Raw genomic sequence first — 13,504 nt, forward strand, 5'->3', positions numbered from 1 at the left:
TGACCATTGACATGAACACAGTCAACCTCCTAGAGAATGTGAGATGTTTCCATCCTTTCTTCTTAGAGTGGTCTAATGTCCGTGGAAGTAAGAGAGTCTGGACCCTTGGTAACAGGTACACCTAATGCTGGCTCAGAGTGCCATCAATTTGCGGTATGTCCGCAACTCTCAGGTAATGGGTACCGGGGAGCCCATCTTGTCGAAACAAGATCTATGAGACCTCCACCCTCATTTAGCCGTTAAAATTTCTACTAATAGTTCTGTAAGAAGCATTTGGCCAGTCAGACTCATTCTGTTATGATGGGTTTAGACAGATTTAATCTAAACAATAATAATAATTCATAATGATAGAAAACACTGAGCTGTAATCTTCCCACTGTCTAAGTTATCCCCTGGGAGTAAATCAAGTGTTTAGGGAGGTGCATTCATGTCTGCAGGGCACCGGGGCTTTGCTCAGTCAGTGAACACTGCCCGGGGCTGCAGGTGGTCCCCCAGGGCCTGGTTTCCTAATCTGTGCCCCACCCAGCCCTGGAGTAGGGGTGAGGGGCTCACACTTTCACATCATCCTTCTTCCCGGGAAGGCGGAGTATTTTATGGGTGTGATCTCATTCTTGCTCCCAGCATTCTCTGGAGGCTGGGCGGGATCTGCTTTGGGGTTGCTGACGGAAGATTCCTTCTTTCTCCCAAGACCATTTCCACAGCTTACTTTCTTCTGAAGGCTGCAGCAAGAAAAGCCCACTTTACTGGCTTTTTCTAAAGACTTTCCAAGGAACCGCACAGTATCTACGCAGAGGATCAAAAATGCATCCTCTCCTTGTGTCATGGGATTTGGAGCTGAGGAGGGCTCCACCAGGATGGTAACCTTGCCAGGGCTGTTTGCCCTCCCCAGGCCTCAGTTGCCTGTGGGAATGGGAAGAATGGTACCAACTAGTGCTGTCAAGACAGTCAGTGAATGATAGCTATTTACACAAGATAAGCAGAGGGCTCATATTATGTTAACTTTATAACAAAAATGCTGAAGTCCAGAGAGGGTTAAAGGGATCCTTACTGAGTCAGTAGCAAAAGCCCTGCCTTCTAGTCCAGGGTGCCCATAGCGGGTGATGCCTGCACGGTCACGGTCACAGTCATGGTCATGGCACTGCCTCCGGGATTGGATTCCACAATTGCCCTTACGATAATCACTTGCATCACCAGAGACAAGATATACTGTGGTGACTTTTAGATGCAGACAGAGCATGTCTGTTCAAATCGTGACTCTGCCATTTATGAGCTGTAGGATCTGGGGAAGCCATTTGCCTTTACAGGGCTGAGTTTCCTTCTGTTAAGTAGAGAAGTGGATGCCCACCCATAAGGATAAGAGGCGTAACTGCAAATAAAGCACCTAGCAGGCTGCCCGGCATGTAGTAGGTCCTCTAGAAGTGTCCCTTCTAGATTTTTCCCCTTCCCTACACCCCAGTCATGCTGCCCATCTGGTGGTTATGTGAGAATATCCTCCCTTTTTTCCTCCTTTGTTTCTTACTCCCTTGAGAATTGACTTTTTCCAGGAGAATAGATGTTTGACTTTGTGATCCAAAAGGAGGTTCCTCCTGCCAGAAAATGCTTCCCCATCTGTTTGAGATTCCTTATCAAGGGAAAAAAAATTATGTTTACACTGAAGTACAGTGACATTTGGTTTTACCTTCTGTGGTAGTCAAAATAATGCCACCTTCACCTCCATCTTCTGCCCCCCCCCAAATAACATGTCCTCCCCCCCAGAACCTGTAAATGTTACCTTCTAAGGAAAAAAGAATCTTTGCAGATGTAATTAAATTAAGGATTTTGAGATGAGGAGATTCTCCTGGAATTTCCAGGAAGGTCCTAAGTGAAGTCATATATATCCTTGTAAGAGAAAGGCAGAGAGAGATTTGACCCTTCACAGAGGAGAAGGCAATAGGAGGATGGAGCAGAGAGAGATTTGAAGGTGCTGGCCTTGAAGGTTGGAGTGATATGGTCACAAGCCAAGGAACGCCAGCACCCACCAGATGCTGGAACAGGGCAAGTCCAGATTCACCCCTGTAACCTCAGTGACCAGAGCTGTGGTCCAGCCCTTAAAGGTTATTTAACACTGCAGGGCAGCATTGCTGGTCGAGTTTCATCTGACCTGTCTGTCCTGAATGCCTGGATGAGGTTGTCTGTCTGTTGAGGAGCTTGAGGCGGGGTCTGGGCTGCAGACAGGAGCTGCTCAGGTGGCTGTGCCTTGGCTTGCTGTGTCTATGCAAGGCAGGACGTCTTAGATCCGTGGTTCCCGTTTGCCTCCTTGTGATGTATGATCCACTGTGAGATGGGATGCACGTAACTTGTTAGCAATATTAAAATGCCGGCTTTTGTAGATGATTTACTTTGTTCAGTAAATTACCACAGATTCATGGTGCTTTCACTGACTTGCATTCTGAGATGCTCTCTTGAGTAGGGCAGAAAGGGGTGGCATTTTAGTTAGCACACTGGGAATTGCTCACAATTTGGGGCACGCTCATCTGGCAGGTGAGCCATGGAGATAAAAAGAGTCTGGGAGCCATGCCCAAGGACCACTTACCCCTTCCTTCCAGTTCACAAATGTGGGTCAGAAGTATGTGATCTTCTCACCCTTGTGCCCGTGGCAGACGTCGCTAATTGATCACAGCACTATTAGGTTTAAATTCAGGCACTGAATCCTTCTTAACACAGGGCTTTAGTCATCCACTACCAATTGATCTGGGTTTGATGTTTGAGGTGACATACATTTGCCATTCCTGCTAATTCTTTCTCCAACTTTAAGACATCATGAATCTGCCCTAATTCCCAGCAGGCATGCTGTTCTTTCCAAAGTCCCTTTTAGGCATCCATTTAACAAGAAGTCTGGCCTCTTTCTTTGATCAGGATAAGCTGCAGGTAGTAAAGCCATTTCCCAATTTACCCCGATTTCCCTTTCGGACCCATGGCAGATGTCATAGTAGAGATCATGCCTCTGGCTTTTCTCAGGGTCACAGATCATAGGGGAGGCATGGGCACTAAATTTAGAAATCAGCAGCTCTCCTGTGATGGGTGTTAACTGATTTTTTTTTTTAAGGTGAGAATCTTGGTCAGATGCCTTGAGCACCACTGTGCACCAGGCACCCAGAGTGGCGGTGAGAGGAGGTGTGTATTCAAGTTGTCCCGGAAACAGTCCTTTCCGCCATCACTTAGGGCTGGAGGCCATGGACTGGCCACCTGGGAGGAGGTGATAGGAAGGGACAGCAGTAAGAAAGGAGACTTTGCCAGGGGCTGGTGACTGGGACTGTGAGTGGGTCAGCTGGCTGTGGGGGTGCTGGGGGCTGAGGAAGGGGTGGGGGAGGACAATGTAAGTCTGAGTCCTGGACATTAGCAGCGAGTTGGTTTGTGAACTTATTTATCTGTTTGGCATTATACCCCTAGGAGTGGCTGGAGAGAGATCTGGGACATGTCATTGCTAGAGGGAAAATGACCATGGCTGGATTTGCATTAAGGATTTCCTACCGGGCTTGCCCAGTGATTTTCTGATAGAGAGTCTGAGCAGATCTCACTCTTTCCCCTTCTTTATGTAGATATGGATGGAAGAATGCTTGTCTGTGAGGTCTAGGGGCCCCTCCCTTCCTTCCTTCCTTCCTCCCTCCCTCCCTCCCTCCCTCCCTCGCTCCCTCCCTCCCTCTCTCTCTCCCTCCGTCCCTCCCTCCCTTCCTTCCTTCCTTCCTTCCTCCAACATTTCTGAGCATCCGCTGTTCACCAAGGGCTACTTTACATATTAGGATTCAGCGGTAAATAAAAGTCTCTGCTCTCACGAAGCTTCTGTGCTAGTGGGGAAGGGCAGGAAGGACAAACAATAAACCCACAAATACAGATATAGCCTGTCAGATTGTGATAAGGGCCAAGGTAGAGGAGACTAAGGTTAAGAAGAAACAGCCTGGTGGAGGGGCTGGGGAGCTCTTCAGGGTAGGAAAGCCTTTAGAATAAGGAATATGGGCCACCTGAGCAAAGAAGGGCACTCCTTACAGACATCTGGGGGAAGAGTGTTCCTGGATAAGGAACAAGAGCAGAGGCCCCAGGATGGCTCCAGCAAGCTTGGCAGAGGTGACAGGGGGTGATCTAGGGGGAAGTCAGTGACAGGGAGGGCTGGCGGTGAGACAGGTCTGGGTCCGGGGATGGGGCACAAGGACAGGCCTCCACCCCCGGGAGGGTTGGCAGGACAAAGCAGGGTCTTGGTTCTGGAGAAACTGGAGACAAGCAGGGATTTTGGGTTGAATTTTATAGCTAAAAACCGACATGATTTTATTCTCTTTTGTGATTCCCCAAGTGATCCAGACACTGACTTGCCTTCCCTAAAGTGCCATGTCTGCTGTGGGAAGAGGAGTTAAAACTCGCCAGCCACCATGTGGTGAGGTCTGCTTGTTGTACCCATGGAAAACCAGTGCCATGGCTTTTCTTCTTCATTTTGAAGGCTAAAGTAATACACAGTCATGGAGCACTTTTGGAAAATACTGAGAAGCACAAGAAAAGAGTAACAATTCCGTGGTTTCCTACCACCCTGAGATAATTCCTATCAGTGAGTTGCTTTATATAAAATCCACATTGGATTCTGCTGTGCCTACTTCATTCATTCAGCAGAAATTTATTAAGCACCTATTATGTACCAAGAACTGTTTTCAGCACTGGGAACATAGCAGTGACCAAATCAGACCAAAAAAACCCCTGCCCTTTGGGGATCTCACTTCAGAGGAGGGAGAAAAGGACAACCCAATACATAAGCAAAATACATAAAATGTCAAGTGGCGATAAGTGCTAAAGAAAAAAATAGAGTTGGGAAGGGGGACAGAGTGTGTTGGGGGGAGTCTACAATTTTTGATAGGGTGGCTATAAAAAGTCCTGATTGAAAGGATGTCATTTGAATAAATCTGACAGAGGTGAGGGAGGGAACCCTGTAGATATCTGGGGAAGAGCATTTCTGGCAGAAATGCATAGTTCAGAGGGAAAGGCCAGTGCAAAGAATAGCATGTGCAAAGAACATCAAGGACAGTGTGGCTGGAGAGGAGGGAGTGAGTGGGAGAGTAGCAGAAGATGAAGTCAGCGAGATTACATGGGACCAGACCACACATGGTCTTTTAGGCCACAGTAGAGACTCTGGCAGCCATTCTGAGTGAGTAAAGAGCTTGTGGAGGGTGTAAAGCAGGGGAGGGACGTAAGCTGACTTGTGTTTTAGGAGGGGCTTCCATGTGGGAATAAACCCCAGGGGAAGCAGGAAAGGCTGCTGTGTCCAGTGGTGCAGGTTGCACCCTGCTCAAGGGCAGAGAGTCGAGGCTGGAGATGGTCAAGCGGCAGGGTCCATCAGAGGGGAGCATCTTTCTCGAATTCATCCAAGGTACCCCAAGGCTAATAGTGACCCAGCTAGTTTTGTAAACCACTCTTTCCTCTTAATAAGATGTCATGAACATTTCCCCCGAGTCTTTAAATAGTCTTTGACATGTTTTTTTAATGGATGAACCGTATTACATCATTTGGATGCACCGTAATGTAATTAATCTCCTATGTTAGACATTTCAGTTATTCCCAGTTATTCACTATTTTAAAAAATGTGCCTTTGGATGTCACTGTATATAAATCTCTGATTATTTCTCTGGGCTAAATTTCTAGCAATGGAGTGGTTAGGTTAAATAATATGCATTTTTAAGGCTCTTGGTTATTAAATTATTTTTTTAGATAATGGGGCTGAGGTCAGGAAGGTTGAGTAACTGGCCTCCAGGCGTGCAGCCAGGAAGGAGTAGAGTGAGATTTGAATGCAGGCATGTTGGTTTCTGGACCCATCTTCCTCCCATCACACTAAGGAGAGCTCAGATGTCACTCAGCCCACAGCCACGGGCCACGTGGTCTCAGCTTTGACGCTGAGGAGGAGACACAACTAGCCAGCTTTCTTTAATCAACTCTGTGCCAGGAACTGTGCTCAGCATGGAATGTGAATGTTCCCACTGGATCCTCAGAGGAACGCTGAGAGGCAGTAGAATAGATTTAGCTCCATTTAGCTTACATGGAGACACTGAAGGTCAGAGTAGGGAAGCAGCCTGGCTGAGGTCACAGAACTAGAAAGTAGGGAAGCCAGGATTAAGCCCTGTCTAATACCTGCGTTCTCAACCATCCTCTGCTACAGGGCCTTCCAAGACAGGAACAGGAAGTTCCTGGAATGATAAATTCTAGCTCGTGTAGGCTGCCCGTTCATTTCACAGCCCACGCTTGGCCTGACAGCTTCCATGCTGCTCTAGCTTTAACAATAATAATTGTCACTAACATAATTACTACATTGCTTTTATTTTATTAATGAATTTTATACTATTATGATAGTATGTTATCTATGCTGATATCTGTATAATATTATCTTACATATACTAACATTTATGTATATTATATTACTGTTACTACATGCTCTTACGATTACTGCTATTACTACATTAATACTACTGGTACTATATTACTGCTATTACCACAGTCCATGTTTCTCATTCTGGGGCCCCGGTTGAAGGGACAGAGCATGGTCTTCTCAGGGTAGATGGCAGGGGCACAAGAGGATGAGCAGAAATCTGTCATGCCTCTTAGCTCATTGCCTCATGGTATTGCTATACTTATTATTACTATGATAATCTTCATCATTATTATTACTATACTAAACATAGGAGCTGGTATTTCCAAGCCAATCACCGGGCTGTGTTTTGCCGGCTTTCCTCACAACCACCCCGCGAGGCAGGTACTCTTATTGTCCTTATTTTACAGTTGGGGCAACCAAAGCCCAGAAAGTTTCAGGACTTATCCAAGGTCTCACACCTCAGCATTGATATTTTTTAAAGCAGCTTTATTGAGGTCTAATTTACACACAGTAATCTGGAAGCACTTACAGCGTGCGACGTGAGGTTCTGGCATTGTACCCACCTGTGAAACCATCACCACAATCGAGGTGGTGACCGTTTCCTGAGTCTGATGTCCCTGGGCTCCAATGATGCTGAGGCGGGGTGTCTCCTTTTGAGCCTTCCTTATCAGTCTGTGCACATCGCCTGGTTTGGGTTATCCTCGTCTGTCCCGTTGATCCCAGGAAGAAGGTCTCGGGAGGGTCCAGGCTTTCTCCCGTCTGTGTCCACTTCCGTTTCCTTCCTCCCGTCCCCACTTTTTGTGGCACTTTCTGTGGCCAAAGAGCAGAATTCTTGAGTGACAGCAGAAACTTATTCCAGGGATGGTGCCTCTAGCAAGGGGGACTCACAGCACAAGGAAGATGAGACCCCGAGAGGAGAGCAACCCCTCCCGGGAACACCTGCACCCAACACTGCCCCCTGAGGCCAGTTGGGGAGTGGAACCCGCCACTGAGTGACCCTGCGGAGCCTCCCCCAACCTCCCACTTTTCAGCTGCTGAACCTTGCTGAGTCTGCAGGACCAGCTCTTTTGCTTCCACATACACAAAAATTTCCTGACTCCCTGCGGCCCACACTTTGCCTCTGGGGAACTTGCTGTGTCCAGTTAATTGTTATATGACCTTTACATGGCTGGCCCTCAGTTAATATTCAGATGAACTGTGTGAGCAGAATGATTGTTAAGTGTGTGTGTGTGTGTGTGTGCGCGCGTGTGTGTTCCATTGCTGGAAACCGCTCTGTGACCAAATAACGTGATGAGTTGAGTCTCCTCAGGTACAGAGAGGTTAAGAGCCAGGAAGTCTGGGGACTTACCTGGTGGTCCAGTGGTTAGGACTCAGCGCTTCCAGTGCAGGGGGCACGGGTTAGATCCCTGGTCGGGGAGCTAAGGTCCCACATGCCGCGTGGTACAGCCAGGAAAATATTAAAAAAAAAAAAAAAACAAACAGAGTCAGGAAGTCGGGGAGTGCAGGGCCGAGAAGGGGGCCTGGCTGTAGGTGAGCTTAGGCTTGGCCTCTGAAAAACCACTCTCTGGATGGCTATGGATGTGTGTGAGGAAAGGGACTGGGGCAATCAGCCCACAAGAGTCCCAGGCGAGGAGAGGAAGAGCTCTGAGAGGCCAGCCATCTGCCCTTGAGGACCCAGCACATTGTACTTGTCATAGTCGACGGTGTCAGACAGTGACCATGTCTGTGTGCCCACTGGATGACAAGAGGACTGTGCCTTTTCCCTTGCATCTTGCTAGAACAGTGGTTCCTGCGTTTGTCTGCACATTGGAATCACCTGGGGAGTTAATAAAATACTGATGCTCGGGTGCCACCCCTGACATTTGATTTAATTGGTCTGGGGGGGCAGACTAGGCATTAGAATTTTTAAAAGCTCACCGGGGGATTCTCCTGTGTGGCCTGATTTAGGCCTAGAGTCTAGCATAGCACTGTCTTATTGAAATATAATGAGGGTCATGTATGTACTTTTAAGTTTTCTAATAGCCCTATTTTTTTAAAAAAAAAGGAAAAAGAAACAGGTGAAATGAATTCTAATAATGTATTTTATTTAACCCCACATAGCCAAAATATTATCATTTCAACAGATTTCCGACTTTAAAAATTAATGAGACGTCTTAAATCTTTTTTTTTGTGCTAAGTCTTTGCAATCCAGTGTGTTTTTACAATTATATAACACATCACAACTTAGACTAGTCACCTTTCAAGTGCTCACTACAGAATCAGACAGTGCAGGTATGGCACATAGTAGGTGCTCAAGGAAAGTGTTGCGAACATGTGAACAAGGGAAGCAGTCATGGCCAAATCTATACTAGTGAAACTGGGCGGTTGCTCCAAAGGTTTGGAAAAGTGTGGTTTGTTGGCAGAGCTCTGCACAGAGAATAGTCTCTCTTATTGCTTAGGATTCAGGCCTCAGACACCAGTCCTACCATGAAGCCTTCCCTGATCACCCTTTGTCCCCCTCCTGCACTTCACTCCAACCCTTACTTAGGTGTACCTCTTAGATCGCAGAGCTTCAGTATCCTAGGCTTGTTCAGTCATTGCCATTGTCTCCCTTCTCTGTGTGACTGTTGTCACGTAACCTATAAGCTCCTTAAGGCCATGGATATGTCCTAATTAATCTCTGTATTCCCAGTGGCCAGCCCAGTTTAATTCAGTAGACGTTTGTGGAATGATGTAATAAACTAATAATAACATAGTGATCCTACTGCCATGGAGACCAGTTTTAGGGAATGACTGGCCCAGAGCAGGTCTTATATAGAAGGCAGAGCTGACCAAACTGCTTTCTCATAGTCTGGTCATTAGAGATTATAATCATGTGTCTTAGTCAGCTGTTGCTGCATAATGCTGGGTAATTAACATCCCCAAACTCAGTTGCTTCCAACAAGCATTTATTAATAAGAAATAAGTGCCTGTGAGTTTGCTAGGGTTTGGCTAATTCCAGCTAAATTCAGCTAAGTTTTGCCCCACACTGTGGGTTAGGTCCTGTTCTGTTCCACATTTCTCATTCTGGGGCTCCAGCTGAAGGGGTAGAGCATGTTCTTCTCGTGACAGATGGCTAGAGTGCAAGGAAACATGCTGTGCCTCTTAAAGCCTTGACTTGGAACTGTCATCGTCACTTTCTCTGCATTTCATTGCCCAAAGCAAGTCACCTGGCCAAGCCCAGCATCAGTGGGCAGGGAGAGAGAGGGAAGAGAATATTAATAACCCAACCTACCCCACTGTAATATGCTTACCTGGCTGTGGGTGATGGTGTTCCTGCTTTTAAAAGTCCCATCCCTTATCTTGGTGATGTTTGACTTTAAGCCCTTTTCTCAATACAGGAAGAGAAGAGGATTGGGGGTTTTATCAGCCATAGCTTCTCTGCTGTGCTAAAGTTGCCTCTGCTTTATTTGACATTGACTACCTTGTTTTCTACCCTTTTGACCCTAAGAATTAGTTAACATAAGCATTCACTCTAAATTCTCTTCTTGCTCTCTAGGGAAGCAGTCAAGGATTGACAACCCCTGAAATAAAGGTTATCCAACTGTGCTGTGTGTGCAGACCATGTGCATTCCCATACTGGGGTTTGCACATGCTTTGATTCTATGGTCTCCTTGTTGAAGAGAGGTTGTGGCTGGCCACAGGCCTGCCAGAGCTTAAGGTGGCCCCAGCACATCTTTCTCAGGATCCCTGCCTACATTTAAAGGCTTCTGAGGTTTAAGGAAATCAACCCACTCATTTTCCATCGCCTTGATAACCTTTGGCTCCACTGGGCCAGGGACAGAGAGACATCTTTGTGTATGTGAAACCGCAGAGAAAACTCAACAAGGTGAGAGAGAGCACACAGAGGGGGAAGGGGAAGCCAGAGCAGAGTGTCATCCTTGCATCCATCTAGTTTGGACCTTCCAAGTTCACTGCCGTTCCAGAGACCTTGCCAAAGCCCACGACTGAGCTCAGCGCCAGGTGCCCCGGGTCATTTCCAGAGGAACCTTCTTGCAGGGATTCTGTTTTGAGTAAAGATGCTACTTCTAATGAACCAGAACAGAGCTCCTGGCCGGCTTTCTCTCCCTCCTGCAGGCCTGCAGGCCTCTGTAGGCTCCGTGGAGCGTGGCCTTGCTGTGAATGGAATAGTGTGACCTTGACAATAGCCCAATGCTGCTTCTCTCTCCTGGCTTCTCCTGCTTTGATTTGGCTGCTTTCAGGTTCTCTGCCTCCCAGAGAGGTGAGGGGGGCAAGGGGACAGTGGACGCACTTCCAATTGGTTGGGGTCTCCGGGGAAGCAGCAGCTTTGAACCCAGTTTGACCCTCTCAGGGTTCAAGTTCCTGTTCTCTTGGCACAGTTGATTTCCCGTTTTGAAGAAAAAATCCGGGGTTTTAAGAGTTTTTTTAAAAAAGGCACTTGGACATGAAATGGCTCTTACAAAACAACATGTTGATGAGTTTAGTATAAATGAATCAGAGACATATGGATTAAATTTCCCTTGCAATCCATAGGGGCTTCAAAATGAGGGGAAGAGTGTTTGTCAAAATGTGTGTCTGTCTCCCGCCAGGGTCTGGGGCAGAATCAGAGGCTGTGGAGGGGCTGGAGAAGCCTTGCTCAGCCCCCCTTCCCCATGCCTTTCTCCTCTGATGCTGGGGCTTAGAGCCAAGGATGTTAAGGAAGTCTTAGGTTTGCTCTTTTCAGTCCTCAAGCCTGCAGTCCTTTTGCTCTTAATTGAATTGTTCCCCACCCCTCCCCTGTGCCTTCAACAGGTCAGTGTCTGACTCCTGCAAAGACCCTGAACTTGTGGAAGGAAGAGAAATTGACATGAGCCACCTTGACAGGTGGGATGTCAGTGCCACTCCTTGACCATGGCCACATTGGCCATCCTATCTTAACCTTTCTTGGCAACATACGGATCTATTATTGTTTAGATGTGGCCATTAGAAGTACCACCCCCCTGATGGCCAGGATAGGGGGTCCATAGCAAGGAGTGGGCTGAGGGTTGGCAACCTATGTCTTAGATTTCCCAGATCCCATTCTTGCGGTCGGAAGAGGGTGGGGCTGGAAGGTCTTCTGTTCTCATAATAAGAATAAGGATACTTGAAGGAGGATGGGCTTTTTTATCACCTGGAATCATCCAGATACCCAAAGTGTGTTGGCCTTGGTGTTTTTATCTACCTTCTATCTCAATTTTTGACCAAGGAGCAGAGAAACACAGTGTATTTGGAGAGAACCTGAGCAGCTTCTATAACTGCGTTGTTGTTTGGCCTTAGAACTCTGGTCGGCAAGAGAAATCTTAATGGAAGCCCTCTGTGTGAGACAGATAAACAGCTTCAGCAGAGGAACCCAGAGGGTAGCTCACTCCCCCCATTATAACCTCCTGCCCCTCCCTTCCCTGCTGAGTGGGAGTCATAGGTCCCCTTGGAACACAGCTTGAAAGCACAAGCAGTGTTCTTGAATAAGAATCACTAAATTCTTCGGCCCTTAGTGCCAGCGGCGAAGTTAATAAATGTCTCACAGACATTATGTTGAGTGAAAGAAGCCAGATGCAAAAGAGAACATGCTATGTGATTCCATTTATATGAAGTTCAGAAATAAGCAAAACGAGTCAATGCTAATGGAAATCAAATGGTGGTCACTTCTGGTAGTGATTGGGAGGAAAGAATGAAAGAACTTTCTTGGGAAATGTTTTGTATTTAGACTTGGCTAGTGGTGACACAGGTGTACACCTATATCCAGATTTCTTGAGCTCTACACGTAAGGTCAGTACACTTGATTCTCTTAATTGTATACATATACAATTACAATACAATTGTATTACATAGATACAATACAATACATAGATGGTAAACCAAAAACCAGAAAAATCATCATCACCTTCTTCCCCTGCTAAAGTCTGAGGGCACCACTGTCAGGTGGACCTCTTAGCGCAGTGATTGAAAGTCTGGGCTGGGAGGTTGTTGGTGCGGGGATGAGGGTAGAGCCTGGGCGGAGCAAGGCATGGGGAAGAGTCAACTCAGAAAGCACACGCAGGGTCTCCTGCTCCAAGCAGGGCTTGAGTGACAAAGATGGCCATGGTGGAGCTGGGAGAACCCAAGTGGGTTCTGACTGAATAGCCTCAGCCTCATCACAAAGGTGAAACTCAGTGAGGCTGTGGATGGGGTCTTAGCGGGCCCTGAGGTGATTGCAATATGGTGGCCACTTGGGCAGGGGAGCCAGCCCTGCCTCAGGCACTTCTTGGCAATCTATAGGGAGGGATGACCTAAGCCCCTGTCTTCACCATCTTGATATGCAGAGAAATCTGGGGGCTCTGAGGATAGGGGAACACTGCCTACACAGCCCTCACTGCCCCACTCTCTCAGATTCAGAGGGACTTGGCAAGTTGGAGGCAGACAAGAGAACAGAGCGTCCACAACCAACCTTCCAGGCTTCCAGAAAGGGGCTGCACCTGTCACAGACAGTTGGAAGGTTGCTTGAAGAGATAGAATTAGCCTTGTTGGGCTAGCGTGTCTGGGCTCTGCTTGGGAAACGGAACAAACCATTGTCAGTGGGATTGAGGAATGTGGCCTGGACAAAGCGTGGCAGCAGTTTGCAGAGGGTCAAGGCCCTGACGGGAGTAAGGGGGCACGTTGGGCTGTTCCCTGGTGGTCCAGCAGGTGTGGGACACACCTCACCCCACTCTCCCATTCCCTCCCCTCCTGAGCCTCCACAGCCATCATTGGATCCAGGCCCTGAGGCTTTCGGTCCCCTTTCTAGGGTTCCTGTGTGGAGGCCTGAACCTCTGCCAGGCCAGCCACTCTCGTGCACGAGGGAGATTTCAGTTCTATTTTAGAAAACAGTTTTCTTTCCAGCCTAAGCAGCTGCCCTCTGCCAACCAGTGCTGGAAGTGAACTATGTACAGCTCTGCTTTAAAATTACCCTCCCGGCTAATTCATCCTAGCCTCTTTTGGTTTAGTGCTAAGGTAGGGAAACCAAGCACGGTAATTCTCAAAGACTTATGCTGCCATGTATTGACACTTTCATTCTTGAGAGATACGTCCTTTTCTGGTTGGACCAACAGGGCCAGTTATATGTGTGTGTGCCCACCTCCTTTCCTTTCTATGGAGATGCCAAACGTCTGCCAT

The 13,504-nt window shown here is 47.5% G+C and overlaps 1 protein-coding gene across 3 annotated transcripts in view; it reads left to right on the plus strand.

Moving 5' to 3' along the window:
* The window catches only part of LOC132420748 (NT-3 growth factor receptor), a 279,278-nt gene that overhangs the window by 163,886 nt on the left and 101,888 nt on the right, over window positions 1–13,504 (plus strand). The gene's annotated exons all lie outside the window — the stretch shown is intronic.

This window comes from Delphinus delphis, chromosome 2, assembly GCF_949987515.2.
Source record: "Delphinus delphis chromosome 2, mDelDel1.2, whole genome shotgun sequence".
Taxonomy (NCBI): Eukaryota; Metazoa; Chordata; class Mammalia; order Artiodactyla; family Delphinidae; genus Delphinus; species Delphinus delphis.